This window comes from Lichenostomus cassidix, chromosome Z (assembly GCF_008360975.1).
Source record: "Lichenostomus cassidix isolate B80296 chromosome Z, HeHo_3.0, whole genome shotgun sequence".
NCBI classification, from domain to species: Eukaryota; Metazoa; Chordata; class Aves; order Passeriformes; family Meliphagidae; genus Lichenostomus; species Lichenostomus cassidix.
In genome coordinates this window covers 7,211,433-7,232,523 of record NC_139511.1, presented here as the reverse complement: position 1 = coordinate 7,232,523, position 21,091 = coordinate 7,211,433, and the positions used below count along the sequence as shown (strand labels likewise).

Sequence of the window (21,091 nt, the reverse complement as noted above, 5' to 3'; positions counted from 1 at the left end):
TTGTTTCCTTTTAAGCTTGACTTTTTATGCATGTAATATTTTTGGATCAGATAGGTTCTACAAAAGCATTAAGGATTCCTTTGCATTCACAGTGAAGAAAAAATATTTTCCCTTGAGGGAACTGAAAAGCTCTAAAAAAACTTAAGTTCTGCCACACCAAGTTCAATGGGAGGCGAATGATATCTTGTAACCAGCTCTTCATACTATCACTAAGTACTGAAGCTCCTCTGCATAGGAATTAAAACTTTTTTTGGATGTGTTTAATCTCTTAGCGACTGACTGACTGACTGACTGGTGTTTAAGAATTTACTGTCCTTGCCTGGAGTGGAGCACACTTAACTGGGTATTACTTTTCCAAGGATAAATATCCCAGATTTATACCTGGCTCCTCAGCCCAGAGGGCTTGCTATTTTAATGCTATGTCATGATCTCAGCAGTATTTGTGTATTTGTGTAGAAATATAAATGCATTTAGTTATCGCACTTTGGGATTTCTGCTCAGTGCTAACACCCCAGAAGAACTGTAATCCCCTTTGCCCCTGTCTGCTAAGCAACTCTGTTTTGGAAATAAATGTCATCATTATCATAAGGTAAACGAGATTTAAAATGTTAAGCTACTTACCTTGTTCCTCCTTCCTATCTTCAGAACTGCTTAGAAGTCAAAGGATGATGACAGTGTCAGGTGAATAACAAGATTTTTGTCCTCTCAAGAATATTAACATATAGAATTGTGCTTAAAAAGTGGGCAACCTTTCTGAAACTGTATTATATTAACTATTGAACAGCCATTCATTTTGCAAGGCCGTGACAGGTTTATATTGCATATAGTCTAGTTTCTGCCTCATTTAGAATAATCACATGCATGTCTTAGAAGAGTTTTGTTGCCAGATGAAAAATTGTTTGCACCTGGTGGGTAAACACAATGCTTATTCTTCAAAAACCATTGGCCTGTGGAACTACAGAATGCTCATTTTGTAGGAAGGAGAACAGGAAAGCAACCAGCCTGGCTGTGCCAACCTTTGTGAGTTAACTGAGCGGTCATGTGTGACTTTGGGGTCAGTGACTGCCAGGGACTACCAGAGAGATCTCCAGGACAGAAGAACATGAGCAGATGGAAGGAAACACATTAATGATTTTGGGGAAATTATTATCATAAGTATGTTTATTCCAGGAAAATCAGTGGATATGTATGTAAAGTATAGTATATAAACAGGAGCTTTTTCCATAATCAGCATGCACAAATTTCAGAGGAGATACCCACTCATGCATCTGGCCAAATAAAGAATGCCTGCTTCATGAGGCTACATTGGCATTAAGGAGTTTTATTTTTACCAGTTGTTGGTAAGAGTTTCACCACGTGGTTGGCATCCACACACAACTCAATAATCCAAAATACCTTAGTATGACATTTCCAGGTAGAATCACACTGCAAAATAAGGACTACCAGTCAGTAGGCATGAACTAGATTTAGGAGTAGATGGGTCTGTAGGAATATATAGAGAGCCTCAGAAGGTGGGTAATGAAATTCATATCAATTTATAGGCTGAAGGCATCTCCCCATTTTTTTTCTGTAAACCTAGTAATGTGCTCAGAACAGTTTTACTGATTCCTTAGTTAAAGGAATGTGTATGGGCTGCAATTTTCAGAGACACAGAGACATGGCAGGTACATAATGTACAGTGCTTCGCATATGGCTGATATGAACCTACGAAATATTGAGCCTACCAACAAATTTTGCTGTCAAAGAGTGGTGTCCATGAGCCACATCAATTACAGAAAAGTTGAAAAGCATTGGTTTCTGTCTATTATTATTTCAGTTTTTAAACGGTGTTTTCAGAGCAGACAATATGTTTTTTCTCCTTTCAGGTTCAGGTATAAGCAAGGATGTGGAAACAAACAGTTGTTGTGACATGTGACCTACATTCCCTGTGTAATTTTTGGCATTTAAAATCCTTTCTTGATTTTTGCCCTAGCAAAATAAGTGCTACCACTTTAGGAAATTACGAGACATAATTATAAAGGGTAAAACAAATTACTTTTACTTCTGTGAGTGCAACTTGGTTTTGAGATCTATGTTAACAGTTTTTTAACTGATTCAAACTGCAATAAACTGGCAGAATTCATGTATACAAGTGGGAAAAAAAGAAAAGAAGAAAACTAACAGTAAGTGTCTTACATTAAAGAAATTTTTATTGTTAGATAGCAGTATACCATGACACTGTTAACTGTGAGAATTCAAAACCAAAAAGCCAGTCCCCCAAAAAACATAACACTGACTTTAATGAACATTAAAACAACAACAGCAACAAATTATCTCCTTTTCCACCTTCCAAACTTCCAAATTTCAATTCAAGGAATTTGTTCCTATGAGAGTGAAATCTAAAAGGGAAGAAATGGTGCACCAAAGTAGCAGCTAAAAGAGATCACATAAAAAACAGTAGTGAATTATTCTAACACAAAAGAAAACAAGAAAGTATATTATTAGAGTAAATTTATTATATCAGACTCTATTTAATGCTTTGAAAATCAAAAAAGATCCATACAAAATAGTAAGCAATGACATTGCTGCAGTACAGTGCAAAATCATAGCTGAGATATGTAGGTGCAAAATGCAAATATTGAATGGCTATTTTCACAATTCTATTTAAAATAAAAAGTATTCTGATATAATGTTTCATACATTAAAAGTTTAATAACAAGCTAGCAGAAACACATCTTTCAGAAGAGGAAATGAAGGCTAAAGGATATTTAAATGTAAATATTTTAAAATATTTGAAATTTGTAAGGAGCTGAAACCAACAGGGCCTGATGAAGATCACCCTAAAGCAATGATTCTCTCTGGAATTTTTGACAGCCACATCTGACCACCTCTTCTCTCACAATACAGTGACAAACCATTTTAAAACAAGCTTTCTATTTAATTTCCTCAAGAGGAGAAAGAACAGAGATTGATGAATGATTATGAATCATGTCATATATACAGGAAATACTCTTACTGTAATATGATCAAAGTGGTCTTCAATCTGTTATCCAAGCAGTTCACAATACGATATTTAAAATTTGGATAATACTTTGATAAAAGCCTTCTCAGTGACAATTCTCCACTAACAGCAGTTAAATACAATACATGCTTTTTAGTTGTCCCTTAACATTTCTGTGACCATTTTCTTTTCCTCACAAAATTTTGCCTTATTATTGTAATTTGAGGGAGTATCAAAAGGTATTACTACTCAAAGCATTTAAGAAAAGAAAAAAAAAAGGAGGTAAATTTGCATACTACATATTAAATCATAGAATTTCTTAATACAGTATGTTTTGGACATTAAAATCATAAATGCATGAAGATCACCTGGACAAATTCATAGAAGAAAAAAATCTGACCCATAGTTAAAAGGCTCAGGAAGCCCTGTAGGTCACAACTTTTCAATTTGGAATAGCAAACAGGGAGAAATACCCCTATATACTTCCTTCCACCTCAAAAACTAATGGCTGCATTTTTGAAAGAAAATTAAAAATTAAATTTTACCTTCACTTATTTCTCCGGTTATAACCACTCAAATAAGATGAAAAACATTCGTTCCTAATCTGGCACAGGATGATATAATACATAATTCATGCCTTTGCAGCCAGTCTTCAAACACTGACTGTTTTAACATACAGGGGTACAATTTTCACTTTTTTAAGACAGATATCTCTAAAAATGCAGTAAACTCCAAAGTGCACTGCCAAAATATTAATATAGATTTAATAGTTAATATCGTGAATTTTGCTTGAGTCACTTATGCAGAGGAAAGAAATATCTGGTACAGCAGTTACATAAATTAACATTTTGTGCATGACATATTTACAGCACAGCATGTGACTGTACAAAGCAAAAATGGCTATAGCACTTGGAGTATTTAAAGATGAGAAAGCTGTCAATCAATATTAGCCTGTGGGGAAAAATAATTTTTCTCCAAAGCAAAAACCACAATGTGGATTTAGAGTGACTGATTAATAGACAGAACTGCAAAAATAAGAACCCTGGAGATGAAGATATGAAAAAACAAGATCAGCAGATAAATACTTGTTTTTAAAGAATGGGTTTTGGTGTTTTTTGAAGTTAATCACACATCTGTGCATCAGTGTAGGTTTGCAGCACCCATAATCACAGGATGCTGGTCAAACAGCCAGAGAGGGCTTGTATTTGTGCTGCACATCATGCAGATGTATTCTCCAAAACCCAGTGATTTGTACCCTTACCTCATTTTACCAAGACCATTTATGTTTTGTGATAAACACTCAGCATAAAACAGAAATAAGCCCCAAAGAGGTCCGGAACAGATGATCACAACGACTCCCCCATCCACTCCAGCTATGAGTTTGTGCATCCACAGCAATACGCTGAAATGTGTCTCTGATAGGGATGTTCTTACAAAGAGCTGACTCTCTGACCAAAGCCTTGCCAATGTTGCAAGTAAACAACCTCAGGGTTCTTCAGCTGAGGCTCTTCCTTGGCTGTGACCACTCCAGATGTCTATGAAACACGACGAGATACTGGCCAAAATCCTTTGGGCTATTAATAAATGCCATTTCTGGTTAGAATCATGTTTTAGCAAAAAAAAAATTTAAATGTCCTCATGTTACAAATAAAACAGCTTCATTCTTGACCTTATTATTTTTCCATTTGACAGTCACCTCTCTGACAGATCGACCCACTAAAATCTGCGGGCAAAATACTGCTGTAAGCAAGTTATGTGTTACATTTTTAACCTTGAAAATAGAGACCTTTTTTTTCTTTTTACCCCAGTGACTCAAGAAGTTAATAAAAATTGAATGCTTTTTTCTCAAATTTTTCTTAACTGTTCAGATCTGATTAGAAACTACAGGAATACCTGAGGCTGAATTAGACAAGCGAAAGAAATTATGACCATGGTCTCTATATAAAGTTTAACTTTTAAAATTCTGAGGTATATACAAAAAAATAATATATTGAACATTGTTTATTAATTGTATCTCAACATCCCATTAAAGGAAACAGATCTATGTTTTCTGGACTATGGAGGGCAGTAATATTCTCCTTTTTCACCACCTTGAAGCTCTCTCAGATGAGGAAAAGCTCCAGATGGATATAGCTCAAAAGGCATAAATTAAAGCAGAGAAGCTCTTTTCACTCTTTCTCTTCATTCACTCACTGAATAAAATAATTTCCCTCATAACGCAGCTCTGTTTGTTTCCTATTTTACTTTTCTCATGTAGAATAGCTGAGTTCACTTTTATATTTTTGGAAGCTGTAGAATACCAATGAAAAAAATGAAATACAGTGATTGCCCCAATATGCAGAGGCTGATAAATAAAATTAAATGCTCCCCTGGTGTTTTGATGTTTTTTAAGATACAGATTTCCTTACTCTTATTTCTTTCTCCTTTTCCTTGTGTTGTGTTTTCCCTTTCCTCAGTCCATCCTTCCTCCTTTTCATTTACCTAAACTCCCTCCTATTGTTTTCCCATTGAAAATAACATTTCAGCTTCTGGTTTTTCTCATCAACTCCACTAAGAGGACATACCAAAAAAAAAAAAAAAAAATCCCTAAACTTCCTTTGGGAAATGATTCACAACAAGGGATGTATTTTCACTAATACTCTGACATGAACAAATAGTGGGGGAAAGTGCCTCTTGATCCAACTGAGTGCACTCAGGCTGCCTGAATAAACGTGGCTCTGAGGGTGGTTCAGCCCCATCCTGCTGCTCTGCTGTGAACACGTACATGCACAAGGAAGTGTTCATTTGGCAGAGCTGTGGCCTTTTTCCTTCCACAGCAGTCCACAGAGATGGCTGGTTGCAGAGAAAGAAGCAGGCTGAAAGGCACGTGGACAAGAAGGAAGCATCGGGACTGAGACACTGGTGCTCCCTGCCTTGGCTGCTTATTTCTCCAAACTCCTTTGGTCAAGAGCGTGATTCTGAGCACTTCACGTTGCAAATCAAGTGTGTAAAGCAGACAGGCCTGAATACATTCCCTACAACCCTTTCTCAGGGCTTTTTCTTTGGAAGATGGAGACTGGAGGAAAAAACCAGAACAGACTAGACTAACTAAACCAGAGGGCTTCAGCCCACTTTCACTTTTTGGGGGTTTTTTTTCATTTCTATTTCTTTTATAAGCAAAATTTGCTCCACTGTACTTTTTTGACACCACGAAGGGGTAAATAAATTCCTTAGCTTGTGGTAGCACAGCATATTGTTATTTACAAGGTATCCACAATAAAGATTTTATGACAGGCAATTCCATGTTCAACCCTCTGCCTTACTGACGCAAAGTCTGACCAGCAAATGTTTCTATACAATCATTCTCAATGCAGTTGTGATATTAGTTACATTATTTTGAATGCTAATATTTCGTACTCATGTTTACTAGAGTTATTCAGCACACAAGGAGGGGTTTGGAACCTGGAAAACGTAAAGGGCATTGCATAAGGGGATGTTTTATTTGTGAAATGTTTACAGATGAGGAGCCATTACAAAAGGACTGGATGACAACCTAGAATAAGCAGAAGGTGAGTATTTGAGGAAATGCTATAAGGGGATATGCGTGTATCCCTGCTGTATGGGCACAGCAACCAACAACACCCCAGAAAGTGTCACTCTGCTGCCAGTGACTCTCAAAACCAATCGAGTCCCCTGAGGTGATGCAACACACTGGAAAACAAGATTGATGAAACCTACGTGATGATCATGGGGAATTAAAACACCAGTCCCCTTTGTTAGAAAAACATAACCTGTTTTGCCAAGGAAATACAGCACATACCCAGCCCCCCCCCCCTTCATTATCTGCATATTTTGTTGCCTAAATCCTGCTGGTATTTGAGAAGTAAACAGTACTCGATATCACAACTGGAATATGGCAGAAATACAAGTCTCTAAGTTGTGCAGCCTCCATGGTCCTTTTACTTAAGCTCAGCACTGTCTGCTTCCCCATCTGTGTCCAAACTCCACCCTTCCTTATGATCTCCAGCCTGAACTTTGTGAGAGTAGTGCTATCATGATGTGGTAAGTTCAGTGTAGCATTTACGGGTTAGAATGTAGGTGAAACAGCTTGTGAATAGCTTGATATTGATCTAATTGCAGACTTGAAGCTTAAAAGAAATCTGTGACAATGCAACAGCGGTAATTTTTTGTAGAATAACATAATGGTTTGGGCTGGAAGGGACCTTTTAAAGGCCACCTAGTCCAACACCATTGGAATGAGCAGGGACATCTTCAGCTAGATTGCCCAGAATTCCGTCCCACCTGACCTCAAATGTTTCCAGGGATAGAGTACCTATCACCTCTCAGGGCAACCTGTGCCACTCCTTCAATTTTTTATTTCTGCTTCACATTATTTAGGAGCATTGGTTACTGCACAGAGGGACTTAAGGACAGCTATTTAGAGAGAAGAGAAATAGCAAATACGTAGAAACAGAGCTGTTGTACCCTGTCCTTTCCATTCAGCATTAAGAAGAAAAAAAAACGAAAGAAGGAAAAATTATAATCATTATTCCATATGTTTTACAAATTATTTTAAAGCAACAACAGAATAATTAATTCCAAAACATTTTTAGAGGTCAGACAGGCAGGCCAAAATTGAAACTACTCAAATGTGGAAAACAGCTTTATATTTTCATACTTAAGTTTGATTATCTTTTATTACTTCAACTGACATTACCATTTCCTTCCTGTACAGAAACACTGCTAGGACTTGTGGGTTATACTTCAAATATGCAACAAAAGATTTCTAATGTGTTTATTGCTGAAATACTTACTAAATTGAGTTAATTTCTAGAAATTAAGGTACAGTGTTAGTGTGTAAGCAGTGGAGAGATTCAACCAAGGGATTGATTTCAAAAGTATAAATTTTTATGCCTGGAAACAGAGATACTTGTTTTACAGTGGTCATTTTTTATTAGCTCCACCAGAAATCATGCTGACAGTAAGACAGCACTTGAAACAGAAGTCTATGTGTTAACCTAGCTTCTGATGTAAAAATAACATTACTATACAGCTATGCATTACTAATCTGTAAAAGGTGGAATGAGTTGATAGCACAGAGAGAAAGAAAAAGTTAATCTTAAATATGAAAATTATCAGAAGGCAAATAAAAAATATATGTAATCACATATGCAAGGTTGGAGTTATAAATCTTCACAAATACTTGAGCCAATGTCAACAGGGGCAACTGATGTCTCATTGCTGTTGTATCCCATTAATTTTTCAGGGAAAAAATATGAGGATAGATTCTATTTTGATTCTTTTTTTTCTCCTTTAATCTGCGAGAGGGTACAACACTAGGTCACACAACAGTGCAATGTCTGAGGTCTTGTGATAGGATGCAATGAAATAGACCATGTTACCCAAACCAGGAGGAGCTAAGGAAAGGTGTGTGCTCTGTAGCCCTTGGCAGTTAGGAGAAGGATTACTTTCTTCCAACCAGTGGTTCATTTCTGAAACCAAAACCATTGTTATTAGAATGCACACACAGAAACACCTCTATTATACTCTGAGAATTATTTTTACTTATTTGCTAGATGGGTAGTTCATTGATGTAAAATTACTTTACAAGGTATTAAGACGATAACATTGAATTTGAAAATTCGTGGTTTTTTACACAATGTGTCTAGTCTTCCTCCTTTTCCTCACACAACACTGTGTTTGAGGAAAAGCCCCTCATTATAAGGAGGCATACTTTACAGCCTTAAAAATATATGTTTATCTATCAAAGTAAACATGAATTAATGGAGATTTGCTCACAGTGAGCTCTCAGAGAAACTATGCCTGCTCCTCCTGGGCAGTGTATTGATCCTGACCAGGGCAGCATTCCATGTTTAGGAGCTAGTGACCCACATAACAGTTCGCCTGAGTAGGCAGAGGTCTGTGCTGAATATACAGGGTGGCTTTCAGGGCTGTTCTGTGCTGCACAAAGTCTTTGGCTGCTGGATAAAGTCAGCAGGTTCTCTGGAACAGAGAAGCCTGCAGGCAGCTCCCACTGGAGAGCAGGGATTTCACCACCTGCCTGGCCTTGCCTTTACATACAAGAGCTGCAAAGGGTTCTCGTTACATTATCCCTTACGAACAGTGCTGCTGTCTTGCAATGAAATGATGGAATAGCTCACAGTACTGAAAGGAAGAGCTTCTCCCCACAGACAGGATCTGCTCTGCACAGTGTGCCACAGGAAAATCCATCCAGGCTCCATCTCGTGTTCCACGAACTCAGGGTGCCCAGCCACTCGTGGGACACAGGTTTCCTTGCTACCTCTTCTTACTCTGTCTAATTAAAGCAGTTACCTTATTAAGCCATTTGTTGTCAAAGCCTTTTTTACTGATCCAGAAAAAGCCCTGCACCATCTTTCCCTCACTTCAGCACTTATCCTCCGCCCCCAGTACAGAACAGGCAGGTGCATGACGTGAAGAGAGAGGTGTGCTTGTACAGCTTATCCTTTGCATTTGACCTTTTCTTAATTCTTGTTTCTATAAGAAAGTTCATACGTATTTTCCATCTTCAGGAATAGTTTCAAGTTCAGACCTCAGAAGAATTAAATAAATAAATTCTATTGACTCTGCAATGCAAATTTCTAATCCATAATCCATAGGCTGTAATCATGGAAATGTTTGCATGAAGTGATAATCTTTCACAGCACTACTCCTCCTATGAAATATATTTAAGTAAATGCTCAAATGTTTCCATGACTGAGGCCTGAATTTCTTGCAATCCCATATATCTGATGGTTGAGCTAAAGTACATCTGTTCACTTCTCTTTCTCGTCTCTCTCCCTCCTGACCTATCATAGCAGCTGAGCAGAGCAGATGTCTGTAAACAAGGTAAGTAAGCAGAGAAAATCACAAAGAATTCGGGGAATAACTGAGAGGAAAAAAGGAGATAGTGGAGATAGGAGGAATATATGTGTCTTTATATGCAGGAACTATTTTAAGACCACACAACTTTTAGTGAAAGTAAAGGGTGTAAATATTTATGCTTTAATATCATGAAAGCATAAAACTGTGAATAGGGAACAGCTAGTTATGCATTAATCAACTTGATTTGTAAAAAGTAAGCTTGCAGCTATATATTTTCAAGGTCTCAAAATAAGGTCTTCTTTCAGGCCTACTTCTAATTTCTATCATTATCTGCTAATTTTTTTTTCATTTCTTTAATTTAATATTCTTTCTTGAGAACACACAGGAATTTAAGCTGCTTTTTGATGAATTTGTGTATTATGAGACATTTTAAATAATATATGATAAGGGATTCATTTCAGAAACTGGCAGAATGTCTAACATGATCATATTAAGCTTGACTGAATATATAAATCATAATCATAGAAATTTGGGGGATTCCGAATGTATAAAACAATATGTGAGTTCCCAAATTGCTAGATGCATGTTTCTTAATAACTGTTAAATAGAGTTACCAGATTAGATTTCATTTGTATCAGAGCTGATGGTTACCTACTCACTCTTCATATATGTAATGGATAATCTATTCTGGTTGTTTATTTAAGTATCCCATAATAGCTACATATTTACAGGTAAGAAGAAGGGTAAAATTGTCTTCCTGCACTATTCTGCCCTTCCTTATTATCTCCATCTAATGAACTGCATAAAAAGTGAACCATGCGCTTTTTTTTTATAGGGTATTTATAGCCCAGCCAGTTAGATTATTTCATGAAATTGCATCGGAATGTGGACAGAATGTGTACAGGAGACAGCCTCTCCATTAGGATGCAAACTGCTCAGTTAAAGTATTTAAGAATCGTGTAGCAGCTGTGACAGTGCCAGAGGTAATTAAACTCAGGTTCTAAAAATAAATTTAAAAGTGACTGGTGCTGCATGCCATATTTGATTTTTCCTCCAATTGCTAATTATGTAAATTTATCCTGATAATTGTTACTTAGACTGCAATCTTCCTGTTATGTATTCACGTCAATAACAAAAATCAAATCAACCAACTTGTGTTTACGTTCTGCCAAGGTCTCCATATTCAGCAGAGTTTCTGACAACTTCAACTTCAGCTCCTGTACTGGTTTTACAATGCTGTTACGAACTAGATAATGTCAAGTGTGATCGTAATCAGGTACTCAGGTAGAAGAAGCCAATTCTCTTGCATATGTTAGCTCTCTGTGTTAACACTCTCCTGATTTCTATCTGCTTCTTCATATTCAAAATCTTCAGTTAATGAACATTGTGTGTACCCTGTAGTTTGAAGTTTGTGGGCAACTCGAACACACAGAGGTACAGGAATAAGTGTCAATGATTTGGAGCTGCTTCTCATTGGGCTTTTAAGATACAGTCATAGAGGTTGAATACAGTTTTTCCTTTACTTGTAATAACAGTCCTAGTGTTATAATTAGATCTCAGTTCATTCAAGTTTTTCTCCTTCTGTACTTGCTTAAAAGTTTATGTTATTTTCTGCACCTCAAAATACACATGCTTCATAATAGTCAGAAGGTGTTTAACTCTGCAGAAAACTTCAGAAAAATACATTGCATTAAATATTACCCAGACAACTAAAACTAACCAACATTACCACATTCAAGACTTATAAATGGACTTGAGGCATGTACTTATTAATTCTGTCCTATTGCACTACCAAATAAGCATGCAGAAGTGTAACTTTTACGATATTCCTTAACAGGGACTCACTAGCATGGAATTCTACTTGGACTATCAAGTTCTGCAAGATTTGGTTCTGTTACTTCCTTAGATTTCACAGATTTTTCCAATTTTTTTCTCTTTGTTCAACTGTGAAATGGTAAATATGACACTGCTTTAAAAAGGCTTTCAAAAGAGCTGCAGAAGAAGAACTGCAGAGCAGTAAACCTGAATTCTTCACTAGGCAAGTTGGTGGAAACCATCAAAAAAAATAAAGCTAATGGGAGTGTGGATAAATCATCTCCACTGGGGAAGAATCTGTATGGGTATTTTATGACTTTTCACAAAAATCCGGTGGCATTCTTCAAAGGAGTTTGAAACTCTGTGTGTTAGACAGGTCCTGCTGATAGATTCTACTTCAATTTTCAAGTAATTTACCCCTGTTTTTGGAAGATTAGACACAGTTGTAGTTTGTCTCAAAATGCATAGAGCAAAATTCAAAGAGGAACTCAGATGGGTGTGAAAGTCTTGGTCCGTCTTCCATATTAGGACTGACTAGCTCGACTGAGACAGTTCATCCAGGTAAAAAACATGATTGACAGGGCATTTCATATCAGAAAGGATTAGTAGAGAATCCTTTACCATCTCTATGGACATGTGAATTACGTGGCTTCAAACAAACCTAGTAGTACACCCATTCAGAACAAACAGAACAGTGCATCTTTCACAGAGAGCAAAACTAAGACACACAACATTCTCACATTTTTAGCAGATGTGGTTCACTGAATGATTTTTGATCACTGCAGAGATTATATCATGATTTCATGAATAAGCATTGCTTCATAGCATGAGGGAATGAAACAAATATACAAATCACATTAATTAATATTGCAGAGGCAACCTTCAAATTTCTTAATATTTTAGGGCTTTACTTTGCAAATAATATTTTTCTAACTGGTCTGTATATTCTGCCTAAGAGCTCTACTACTCCATGAAATTGTACATACCGATCCTGAAATGAATGCAAATTATTGCATTCTGATAGATACTTTTCTGAAGAAATATACATCTCTCTAGAATACTCCTGCAGCATCCCACTGCAGTTTTCATCAGTTTCAGAACTGATTTTCAATTGTGACTTTCATTCTGCATGACAGCTTCTGTCAGCTGTCCTGGTGCTGGAATTTACAAGCTGATCAGCACTATTTGTGACGGAGCAGTGCCTCAAAAAATCTACACCTGTGAATGTGGAAATACTCTCTCCACTTCATGGTCTAGACTGATGGGCATGTCAGAACAGATTTTCCTTTCAAGGAACTAATTGAGTAGCTACTCAGAAGTATTTATTTCTGAATCATTACAAAAACTTCTGCAGTTTATCTTCCACAAAAACATGAAACACATGAGAGCAGGACAGTCAATATCTCACTTGAGCTGAAATACATTGGTTTTGGAGTAGAAAAAAACCTATTTTGCTTCTAAAATAATACTATGATGAATAGTTTTAGTAACATGCCAGGAATTTTTTAAGTGGTCACAGATGTGACCTTTTGTGTGGTCTTTCCCATAATGATGAATTCAGCAATACTGATATCCACAGTCCTACAAAATCCTCTTCTTTTTTCTCAGAAAATTTATTAACTCAGCTTGCTTCTACTGCACAAGAACTGTGATTAAAATGTGGTTTGTCACATAGGTACTGGCAATATTTTTGGGCCATGGGCTAATCTAAAACTAAATATTTTTTCCCCAAATTTTTACTAAATTCCTACTATTTCTCAAGGACCAAATAAATTCTAATTATACAGATTCTGCTTCCTAATACACTTCTCCATGGTAAATGTCCCTGGAAATAACATAAATTTCTATATGAACTTCAGTAAATGGATCTTGTAAATGAAGGAAGCTTGGTCACTATACAAAATCAAGCTTTCAACAAGCTTTCAAGGAAGCAACTTGACCCTCTAACTCTCTTTTCTCGAAACTTGTATCAGTGATATAGATATATTCATGAGCTTTTAATTTAGGCAGCCTTCAAAGATTTTCCCAGAATACTGTGTGGACAGAGAAATTATGGTTATCTTGAATTTTACATAAGGAATGCAAATACTGTTGCTATCAGTGAACTATTATGCAGACTTTAAAGACAGTCATGAGTGTAGCTATTTGATCTCACTGATATTGATGTGTTAATTTAAATTGAGTAATGTCTGGCTGAGATCTGATAAATTAGGCCTCAGGGTTGATTAGGTTTTTTTCCCCCATGGAAACAGTAGTAATATCTCAGATAAAGATTATATTATTTAAGGAAAGACTAATGACAGTAACAATCAGAAATGCAAACATTTCAAATTTCAAAATCTATGCCTTTTACAGAAAACTATCTATGTATGTTGATTCTTACATAGTTTGCAAAAGTGTATTAATTACATTAATTTATTTGATTGTATTATATCTTGTAATGTACTGATATAAAATACAAGATTATTGTGTTGTCATTTAAGAACCTGAATGCTAGAATATGAGTCTAAATTGGTCCCTCTAGACTCTAGACTCTACTTATAATCAGCAGACAGAATCAGGTAATTCTAGCAGACAATTTTTCTTAAATGTCTAAAACAAGTTAGAATAATTGCAGCATGTGATACGTTCAACCCAGCTTCAGATGGCCAAGAAGACTCTTACACAGAATGTACAAAACCATGTCCTAACAGCACTCTGTATTATCTGCCATATTTACTCAAATTTCACAAAAATTAGGGCTTAATATGGAAATAAGTTTTTTATTATGTACTGGAGCATAAGCATGCTGAAACAAAGTATGAAGACTTTCACATAAAGTGTCATAATCTGAAGAACACTGAAATGTACTGCTCCATTCCCATTCTACAATTTTTAACTCTTTTCTTCCAAGAAAACTGCAAATACAGGTACCAGCAGTGTTTTTTCATTTATTTTACATAAAAATCAATAGAGAAAAAAAGTTTGTTGAGCCCACACGCTGGCACAGTTGCTTACTTGTGAAAGAAGTAATTTTTGATCATGAGGAAAATTTGAGGAGGAGAACAGAGATTTGCTTCTTCTGTAAAAATACATAAAAATTTATTAAGTAACATTGTTAATTCTATTGGGTTTAGAGCTCATATGAAGTCTATATTATTCTTGCTGTTTTTAGCAGCAAGTTCCTCCTATACATAGAAGAACAGAGACAGATTTTAACACAGCTATATTTTTTTCACTTTTTGAAATGACCACATGAACAAAAATCATCCACTTTTATTTTATAAGTTTTAGTGTCTTCACCGTATAGTGTTTACTATCACTGTTTGCTCTGTGCTGGAACATTATCATGCAGATGGCTGCATGTCTTCTCTTATTAGAGTAGCTTAGGTCACCATATGTAATTCTTCTCTTTATCATGGGCAATGTTTTTGAGGCAATGACTGGATTCTAATTTCTCCAAAGATTCTGTCACTTGTGTCCTGACCTTTGGTAGCTATAGAGGCTTTTATCTAAAACTATCCCCAAGAGCTTTCCTCTATCTGTTAGATACTAGCTTCTCTACCCTTTTCAGTTCTTTCAAATAATTCAAGAGAAAATTTCTTACTTTGTTTCTTTGTCTAATGATACCTCTAATTGTAAAGCAAGAACTATTTAAAAATCTTCCGGGGTAAACAGACTTTGATAAGCAAAGCACATAAACTGAACTCCACCTTTAGGATGTCTCTATTCCTTCTATCTCCCAAGAGAGGCAACAATGTTGTTTAAAGATGCAGACATCTGACTTTCATGTTAAAAACACCTCTCTCTTAGAAAGCTGAAGATTCAGGATGCAAGTTCAGACCTCTTCTGATGTCAGGACTTGAGCACAGCTCAAAATTACGCATTCTCTGGACTAAACTTAAAGCCATTTTTCATGAATATTCAAAACGCTCGTATCTTATTTTCTTTCCCATTTCAATTCCAGCACAGGAAACTTGGACATACTCCATTCAGCTATCCCTTTCCTTTATACTGACAGGATAAGGTTAGCTAAAAATAATGTGGCTTTAAGAGCCACTTTTGATCCGGCCATCCTAAGTCAGGATTTTTTTTATGGCATTACTGTTTTTCTCTTTGTTTTCTTTTAGAAATGTGAACTTTAACATGAACCAGACTACCCACCACATGCTTCATTGCTTCAGGTTCTCTGATCTAATTAGCTAATGCACTGATATTTAACTGCACTAAAAATAAAATTATATAAAAAACCAAGATTTACAGTTCTAATTATACCTTTAGGATTCTGGGATTACAGAATTTCCAAGTTTATTACTATTTATCCTGGAAATAATCTCTTGTTTTTTCCTCTGTCATGTGGTGGAACCCAAGACACGGTGTCATGGGTTCTTGCTTTCCTATTTCTTTCTCTTGGTTGAAATTACCTCCAGTAAACAACTTACTGTTGTTTAGCACAAAACTAAGTACATTAATGAGTGACATTTGAATATTAAACTATTAATTGCTCAAACCAAACACAAAAAAGGGAAGTCATTCTTCTTAAGGGTGAATTTTCTTTGTGACTGGCAATCCATAAATAGAGAAAGCTAGTCCCTCAGTAGCAAACATCTGTAAAACTACTATCTAAACTTTTCTCTCTATACTTTTACTTACTCAGGGTTCTCCAGATTGGCCTTTGCCCTGAAAGGTAAATGTTGCTAAAATGGCTCCTACAAAATTTGTTTAAATCCACAACATAGAAAACTGCCAATTGTGAGAGACACTTTCCTCCAGTAATCATATTCTCCAAAGAGTGGAGAATATTTTTCTACTTAGTAATACTGTTAACAACATTGGCATTTTTCGTGCCTTTATTTAAAATGTAGTCCTACAGTAAAGCTTTTCACAGTGAGCCATAGAAGTGTCCCCATGAAAGCACTTCTGAAAACATCCGTCTTACAACGAACATCTGAAGATGTGGGCCAATAGCTCCAGAACATTTCTTGGTGGGCAAATTCCCCTTAGAACAGGCTGTAACTTTTCAGAGTGAATCTTCAGTATGATCATCTTGTTCAATTGTCAAATAACTGAAATAGAGCTGCTCTCACTTTATATTGTCCAGTAGGTTCTGGGCTTATTCTGGCATATGTTCTTACATTTACTGACTGAGGGCAGAAATTGACCTATGTACATGTGTCAAACATTTATGGGCAATGGAATATTAATCTGATCATTCTCTTAAAAACTAAACTGCAAATGGTAATAATCTTCAGATGAGTGGGTAGCCAGCAAGCTAAAAAGGCAAAAAAGAAGATTGTTTCAAATATTATTTTGAGAAACATATTATAGTCCACAAGATTTATGCTACCATGGTATACCATTCACCTTTACTCAGTGAATTCCCCACCCAGTACACAAGCAAATCCTGTGTTTACTTCTGGAATAGGTACTCAGCAGCAAAAGGCACAATGGGAGGGAAAGGAAAGGTCATAGCTAGGGCAGATTCCCGCTGATTTCTAGTAGCATATGGTTCCTTATGCCACTATTTAGAGCAGTTACCGCCAGGTTCCTCAAGGATCCTAACTACTTATTGCTTTTCTACCTCTCTTGTATGTCTTTGTCCCCTGTGACGCAGGTTAGCTTGTGAGTGACTTGGTCTCCCTTTTTTTGAAGACAGATGGTGTATTAGCCAAAGTTTCTTTCTTCATGAGCTGTTCAGCAGATGTTCAGCCACAGGGGCCAGGGAGAAGCTATAGCTGCAAAGGCTCTGTAGCAGCTGCTTGAAGTGCTCTCAGTATACCTGTGAGGTGGGTCACACTGCTAGGGCAGATATATTCCCTATTTTTTTCCTGTGGCAACCGTCCTGTGCTGCATTTCAGCACTAAACTGCAGTTCATAGTCAGATGCATTTGTTCACTTAATTACCTCAAGGAACCAAGAGACTGCAAGTCATAAATGACTACTGCTGTAACTTCATTTTACCACGGTTGTTTGGATAAGTTCTCTCCAGGCTGAACAACCTCACTTCCCTCAGTCTTTCATCATAGGAGAGGTGCTCCAGCCCTCTGACCATCTCTGTGGCCCTTCTCAGGACTCTTTCCAACTTTTCCATGTCCTTCCTGTGCTGGGACCCCAGAGCTGAAGGCGGCTCTACAGGTAGGGTCTCATCCCACCTCAGAGTGGGGCAGAGGGGCAGAATCAACTCCCTGCCCTGCTGCCCACAGGGCTTTGGATGCAGCCCAGGACACACTTGGCTTTCTGGGCTGGCAATGCCCATGGTTGGCTCACATCCAATTTTTTATCCACCATTACCCCCAAGTCCTTACACTCTGCTCCCAGTTCATTCATCCTCCAGCCTGGGTTGATAGTGGGGATTTCCTGCACCCAGGTGCAGGACCTTGCACTTGGTCTTGTTCAACTTTATGAGGTTCACATGGGATCATTTCTCAAGCCTGTCAAGGTCTGCCCAGGTGACATCCTTTCTCTCAAAGCATGTCAGCTACATCACGCAGCTTGGTGTCACCTGTCAGTTTGCTCAGTGTACCCACTCCCACTGTCTATGTCATTGATAAAGTTATTAAATAGAATTAATACCTTGTGGAACACCACTCATTACTGGTTTCCACTTGGACATTGAACCATTCACTCTGACTCTTCGGATACGGCCATCCAGGCACTTCCTTCTCCATTCTACAGCCCATGCATCAAACTCAGATCTTTCCAATTTAGATATAAGAACTATATATAAATATATATATTTATATATAGTTCTTATATCTAAATTGGAGGACTGTACCACTTCTAACTGAAACCCAGTTAGAAGACATCCACAGCTCTTCCTTGCCCACTAATACAGTTTATCCATTATAGAAGGCTACTATGTTAGTCAGGATGAAATCTGCTTGAAGACAGATTCTCATAAATTGAATTCAAGAAATATTGAAGGTTTCTGTCTTTTTATGAAGTGGAAGGTTATTGTGTGTACTACAGAGACATTTAAAATTGTCTTTATTTAGGCTGTCACGCAGCTGAACATTCTTTGAGTTAACTCAGAGTCCTTAGAATATAAAATTATGATGATTCTCATCCTTCAGCTTTTAGGCAATATTCTAGGGAAACTAAAGGTGACTGAATTTACAAAATTATTACTAAGAACTATTGTCTTTCAAAAAGCTATAATCAGCATGATCTATCATAAGACTCTGTAAAAGATACCATTTGGAACAGCTGTCATTACAGAATCACAGAATCCTTGAATGGTTTGGAAGGGACCTTACATCATCCAGTTCCAACCCCCCTGCCATAGGACACCTCCCATTAGACCAGGTGGCTCAAAGTCCCATCCAGTCTGGACCCGGCTTTGAACACTTACAGGGTTGGGGTGGCCGCAGCTTCTCTGGGCAACTTGTGCCAGTGCCTCAACACCCTCATAGTAAAGAATTTCTACTGTATATTTAACTGTGCCAGTTTTTATAATATTGGTCAAGTTTGTATCAGCTTGTATTTAGCTATTCATGATCACAGTTTGCAGGATACAATTTTATGACAATTGAAACAGGGATAAACACAACACAGCAATGACAGAAATTGCAATTCAAAATTACATTCAAATCCCAGGAAAATTTCTCTGCTAAATTAAGCAGCACAAACAATATCAAAATTTAAAATGCACAGACACAGCTATTCATCAGGATGTACCAGCTTGCCTAAATATGTGTTTTACACTCACAAACGCTTGTGGTTTGACAGTCGCTTGTGACAGGCTCTAATATGATCCCTGTCGAAGGCAATTCCTTTCATAATCAGGGGGCAGAACTAATCTAAAACAAAATAAAGAGAGCAGAAAACTGTAAAATGCTGGGGGTCACATCAAGGCAGGAAATGAGGACTAGAAAAGAATTTGAAGAACACCTCACAAAGGATACTCAAACTGGTAGTAAAAGGTCTTTATACACATAAAAAAAATAAGGTAGTTACAAAACTCATGAGATGGGTTAAAAACAAAGGTCTTAACTGGGTGAGGGAGCAGGATGGGGTGGTCAACAATGGCAAAGCTAGCAAAGAGAAGCTCAGAGACTTGTCTGCCCCAGGCTGCAGTTGGAGATACTGGGGATGGGATCTGTATTAACTTTACAAATAGGGAGGTGAAATACAGACTGTGCAAACATTTCATCTGGAAGTGAAGAAAGTCATCCAATCTAGGTGACCGACCTTGAGGCTCAGCTACCAAACCATGGAACTACTGGTTGTGGCATAGAACCCACCCACATGGTTGGGAGGTGGCCACCAAAACATCTCTGCTAACCCAGGCCATGACAGAGCCCATATTGAGAGAGAAAGACTGGAGAGGCTGACCTGGTCCACTGTGAAGCTGAACCACTTGTAGCAAAGCTCACTGAGCACAAACACAGGCTGACAGGGAAGATTATATCCACGTGTGACCAGTGACTGCACACTGGAACAGGCAGCCCAGAAAGGTTGTTTATGGAGTTTCCTTCTCTGGAGACACCCCAGAACTGTCTGGACACAATTCTGTGCCAGCCAAGTGATCCTGCTTGAGCAGGGAGGTTGGACCAGATGAGCTGCTGTGGTCTCTTCCTACCTTGCCCATCCCATGATTCTGTGATCTTTAAAAGGGAAATCACCCGACTGCCCGGGCTCAAGAAACACATCACGAGTCTCCATCCCGTGTTTCCCTTCGTATTCCACAGCCCTCGGCTGCCCGTGGGCACGCCGAGATTTCCGCCGGCATTCCTCCTACACCGGAGCGCTGTGTTCGGTGCGACCCTCCGCAGCCTGGGGCTCACTGCCGCCGCTCGCACCATGCCAGCCAACCTCCTCCTGTGCCAGGGCAGCGCAGCCGCCGCCGCAGGACACCGACCCTGAGTCACCGGCCCCGGATGGCTGGCAGACCCTCCACAGGTGACCGACCCCGGGTGACTGACGCTCTGCAGACGACGGACCCCGGGGGACTGATCCCGAGTGACCGACCCTGCACGGGGTGACGGGTCCTCTGAGGGTGATGAACCCCGGGGTGACTGAGCCTCCACGGGTGACTGATCCTGGATGACCGACCCTCGGCAGGTGACTGACCCAGAGTGGCTGACCCTGAGTGACCGACCCGCGGCACGTGGCCGACCCCGAGTGACCGGTCCCGGTCGCCGGACGAACACCCCGCGCCCCCGGCAGGTGCGCGCTCACGGGGCGAGGCGGTGCGCGCACCCGCGCGTGCGCGAGGCCGCCGCTGCGGGCCTGGGCTAGCCGCGGCCGCGCCTGCGCGCTCCCCTCTCCCCTCCCGGACAAGATGGCGGTGGCGGGGGGACTGGCCGGGGGCGGCGAGTGAGGGACGCGGGGGACGCGGTGCCGGCGCCGCGGCTGAGGGAAGGCGGCTGCTGGGCAGGGACAGCGGCAGGGGCTGGGGAGGAGGTGGCTGGGGAGGAGGTGGCTGGGGAGGAGGTGGCTGGGGAGGAGGTGGCTGGGGAGGAGGTGGCTGGGGAGGAGGTGGCTGGGGAGGAG

The 21,091-nt window shown here is 38.8% G+C and overlaps 1 long non-coding RNA gene across 1 annotated transcript; it reads right to left on the bottom strand.

The window, feature by feature from the left end:
- Positions 1–2,569: 2,569 nt before the first annotated feature.
- On the bottom strand, positions 2,570–20,771 carry LOC146424343 (uncharacterized). The gene is made up of 3 exons (XR_014846830.1): positions 20,669–20,771; positions 14,615–14,678; positions 2,570–8,451 (listed from the first exon to the last, which is right to left on the bottom strand). It is a non-coding gene; the product is annotated as an uncharacterized LOC146424343 (long non-coding RNA).
- Positions 20,772–21,091: the final 320 nt, after the last annotated feature.